The sequence below is a fragment of the Mesitornis unicolor genome, unplaced genomic scaffold, assembly GCF_000695765.1.
Source record: "Mesitornis unicolor isolate BGI_N332 unplaced genomic scaffold, ASM69576v1 scaffold6266, whole genome shotgun sequence".
NCBI lineage: Eukaryota > Metazoa > Chordata > Aves > Mesitornithiformes > Mesitornithidae > Mesitornis > Mesitornis unicolor.
Window position 1 is genome coordinate 5794 of NW_010188783.1, and position 4998 is coordinate 10791.

Consider the following 4998-nt stretch of genomic DNA (forward strand, 5'->3'; position numbering starts at 1 on the left):
CACCATGTGACAGCTGCTAATCAGTTTAAGTTTTAGTACAAGACACTGAACACTTCAAAACTGCAATTTACCCTGTGAAGGGAACAAGACCAGAGGAGGGACTGTGCACTACCAGGGTATTTATTAGATGAAAGGTTCCCAGGTGATGCTGGAATATGCAGTTTATGTCACACAGACAAATGTGCAAAATGTCTTCTCAGCACTGCACATGATAAAACAAGAGGCAAAAGCCACAGTTTGTAGCTGGAGAAGCTCAGAGTGGACACTGGGAACTGCTTCTTCATAATGGGATACTGGATCCAATACCCAGAGAGGCTGTGCGAGATCTCCATCCCTGGCAGTTTTCAAGACTCAGCGCACAAATCCCGCAGCTGACCTGGCCTGGCATTGCTGAGAGTCCCTCCTCCAGCTGGAGGTTGGACTGCCTGAGCTCCAGAGGTCTTCTCAGCTTTGAGGCTGTTGTGAAAATTGTCTACATTTTTGGCAGCTTAACAGCACATTTTCAAAAACCCTTGATAACCTCCTGCTCCCACTGCCTTCATAGCTCACTGTGGGCAATAATGAAATGAGACCCACGGTTTCCTGCATTCACCGGCCAAAGCCAAGGTGACTCAATCAGTTTAATAGCTTTAGAAGACTTCAGATAATTCTTACCTGTGCCTCAGTTTCCTCTGCCTCTTCAAAACAGACAACAAGAAGCTTAATTGATGGTTTCAAACCAGTTTTTGAGATTTGAAGATGAAAAGGCACAAACGGAAACGCAAAGCATTAACTAAAATATTTGTTATTTGTTATTACTATTAAAAAGTACAGCCAGTCTCCTGCATTCCTGGGCCCTCTGCAAGTATAAAAATAAAAGGCAACCCCTATCTTGAAAATCACATCAAACTTGACAAGCAGCACATTTCACCATCATGTATTTGCTGTAGCCAGGCAAGGGCTGAGAGTGGGCGAGCACGTGTTACTCCTTGGGTAGTTACAGCACCCATGTTGCAGGATAGGAGAGACTGGCCAAGAAAACATCATGGCTGGGTGATGTTTTCACATGACAGGCCCCACATCCTGTTCCTCTGGGGCTTCTTGACAACATCTGCAGTGCCATGCAAGGAGCAGCCCGAGAGCAGGCGCTGGCATGCTGATCTCCACTACCCATGCATGGACTTTCCAACCACGCCACTCACTGCTAATGCAGCCACTCTTTGGAAAAAGCCAAGCACAAGCTGCCCGCTGGCACTGGCCGACCTCGCGTGTGCCAGCTGCATCCCCCAGCCTGGGGAACAGGAGCCAAACTCCTGTCCCAGCAGTCTCCAGAGCAGCTCCACTGCTACAGCCCAACCCAGGCTGAGGGCATGTTTCACACCCCAACGGTGGATGGTGGGCAAGGCCCACGCTTGAATCCATGTCCCTGGTAGCACAGACACACTCTCATGAGCAGGGCTTTGCTACAGAGCTTGCAGGAATAGCTCAGTCTCTGGCCAGGCCTTTCTTGGCTCCCAGAAGCAAGTGTCTGGGCCAACGTGGTGGCAAGCAGGCTCATCCAGCTCAGATTTAGCCAAACAGGCATGCAACAGCATGGGAACAGGAGCAGTGCCTGCAGGCTGCAGGGCTGAGCCCATTTCACAACCACAGCACAGATCCCCAAGGATTTCCAGCACTCACGTCCCTCAGCATTCCCCCATGCTGGGGGGTGCATCCCCATCCACAGCTGCTGTTGGGAAACGCACCCCAAGGCCAAAGCTTGGGACGGACCCCCACAACAGGACCCTCTGGCACCCTAGCAGGTTTGTCCCTCCTGGGGGGCACAAACAGCAGCAACCCCACCCCATGGCCATCAGGTCCTGTGGGCCCCCAAGATCCTGTCTCCCTCACCCACCCCGCCCCTCCCACTCCCACCCCCATTGGCCAGGCCAGCCCCCGCACCATCCCGATTGGCTCTCTCAGTTGCTCATCAAGCCCTTGGGGTATTTATGCAGGGCGAGGCCAAACACTCCCCATCCTGTCAGTGCTGGGGAGCAGAGGCAGCAGGTAAGGCTGGGCTGGTGGGGAGGTGTTCATGGGGTTTGTGGCTTAGCTTGGGGGCCTCCTCGAGGTTGCCCCTCACCCTTGGGTGGCTCTTTGGAGCCCTCCCAGGGATGGAGGCTGGGCTTGGAAATGGCTCCATGCTTGGAGCCCTTGGCCCCTGGGGAGCACTGGGGCTGAGAGGCTGTGCTGCCCCAGCACTGCCCATGAGGCTTTTCCAGCTCCCTGAGAAAGCACAGAGCTGTGTATTGTGTCATGGCTGCTTTTCTCCATCTGTTGGTGGGGGGTGTCTTGGCTTGCTGAGGCCAAAAGTGACATCCTATGGTGTCACACTGCATCTGGGGAAGAGCTGAAATGCTCCAAATCCTTCCCTAAAGGCTTCTTCCTAGATGACTTCTGGGTAACACTATGGGTCTCTGATCTGTGACTGACCAGCTTTGGGTCTGAAAGCTCTCTTCTGCTTATCGTCTGGTGAAGATCCAAGCTGGGTGAGGGGGTCCACAGGAGGTGGCTCTCCCACCCAGCCATGCAGGGACAGCATGTGCATGATGTGCACCCTAGACATCACTGCTGACTTGTGTTGATGCTGGGGGAAGCGGTACATGCCTCAGGAGGCACACGGATCAGTTGGGCATTCCCTTCCTGTTGACAGCGCTACCAGACCTGCCTGTAGCTATTTCACATGATCATTAGGTGTAGGCATGATAATAGTGCTAACGAAGGGGGTGTCTTAAGTGGCAAGGTATCTTCACTTGCTCAAGAGCTCTGTCTCTGCGCAGCCATGCACGGCTCTGCCAGCTTGCTGGAGGGACCACTTGGTAAAACAGCTTAGTGTTTCTCAAGACTAACAGGGTTTTTAAATGTGATCGTGACTACCTGAAACTGTGTATGGCTGTGAAGGATTTCAATTACTGAAGGATTTCAATTACTGAAGCTGGTTCTGCTGAAACTTCCGGATGAAAATTTGTGTTAACACACACCTGCATGTTACAGCTTCTGTCTGAAACTGAGAGGTCTGTCTTCATAGAAAAATTGGTAAATGGAAAGCGCTAGAAAGCTGGGAAGCTGTTTTAATTAAACTCCCTCCTGTCTTTCCTAAAATATCTCAAAATTCTAGTAGCTGGGGTAGCTTATACACTGGCTGTGGTCCTTGATTCCCATTGGCAGGGGAAAACCCTGCCTCCATCTTTACTCTTTGATATTCCCTAATGCCGATGGCGTTTCCAGAAAGGCTAGGTGGGCACCTCTACCAGCAGTTCTGCAACTTACGTCCTAAGGTTAAAGCTGAAAATAATCTGATCCTCCTCTTAAAACTAACTCTGCTCTGGGAGCATTTGCAAACAGCAGTGCTGTTCCTCTGCAGCAGCCATCCTGTGATCCCGTCCTGCCGACTGTGTTTATGGTAACTGGGGTATCGGTGGCAAATCTCTAAAAGAATGTAAATAAGTGCTTTGACCACAAATTAATACCTCTGCCCTGATTAGCACTCCCTGCTCATATCTAAAGCACTCATTTTGCTTTGTGTTCCTAAATGGTCATTAAGGAATTGACAGTTAAGCTATTGAACTAGCTATGGCTCAATTGGTCTTCCCAAGGTAAAACACATTTGAGGAGGAGAAAAGCTTCCTGAACAAGAAGATCCTACCTCTCTGCAGGACAACATAACAGCAGGCTAGCTTCATAGAGCAGAGCTGCTTTCCACAGGTAAATACAAATACGTAAGTTAAAGAATAGTTTTATGTGTGCTGGTCAAACAGGCAGCAGCTTGGCAGGTTTGGTGTCACTGCCCTTGCTGTTTCACTGAGTTCAGACTTGGGCCAAATTGGGCAATGACCAGCAGCCAAGCTATTTTGCCACGCTAGAAATAGGCTCTGAACAGAGTTTCACCTTTCTGAGAATACCCATTTCAAGAACTTTCTCCAGTGGTGACCTAATATTTCTCATGTACCAATGGCATGAAATGATCTTGTTACCGCTTTCATACAAAGCAAGCCGTCACCAAAGCAAACGGTGGTGCTGTTTCTGCTCTTCTGCCTGGTGGTTCCCATGCATAGGGTCTGCCTGATGGGATTCCTGCTTGCAACTACACCTGCTTGAAGCTGTCCCTTTCTCCAGAGGATTCTGAAACAATTGACCCAGAGTTGCCGAGCACTGTGGTTTCCTTCAGTCTCTGAAGTAAGACAAGGTCTGTTGAGCACTCTCACAGGGGAGAAACTAGAAAAAGAAAATAAAACCATGCTGGAGGCTCATGAAGATCTGCCCACGCTGCAAATACTGGCATTGCAACACACCTCAATTCCTCCTACAGAGGAAAGCAAACCATGTTCTGACACGACTGTGCTGCAAGGACAGCACTGACACAGTTGCATCTGTAATTAAGATGGGCTCCTATACTCCAGAGGTTGATTATAGCCTCATACTAGTTTTTACATCAGCCAAGGAGTTGCTCCTGACTTAGGCTAGTGGCTAAAGTCCTCTCCTCCTTTTTTTGCTGCGGTGTCTGTGTGCTAACCCTGACACCAAGGCCAGTGAGACACTCTGCAGTTGGAGTTTTTCCCCACCTGTCTACAAGTGAAATAACTGAGCCAGGGGTTGTTTGGAATGGTGTTAAAACAGCTGTGCTTTGCCCTGTGACCAGGGTGCAGACTGATTCAGCCTTCAAAAAAAAACCAACCCAACAAACTTGCCTTAAAGACATTTAAGAGGAATAAGCAGCAACTGAGCAAACCCTGTGGACTTTGGGACTGAGACTTTGTTCAAGCCCTGCTTTTGTCTAGAGCAGTTTTCCAGAAGTTCTCCCAGGCTGACCAATTTCAAGCTGTATTTTGGGTGTGCTGTTAAATTAGGCAGCCCCCCTGGGCAGGGTGGGTACCAGGAATGGGCAGAAAAGCGCTGGCTCTGCATTTCTTGCTTGAGAGCCTGGAGGTCCCAACGTTTGCGACAACTTTTGCTGCAGACATGTAGCATTCTGCATTCCTG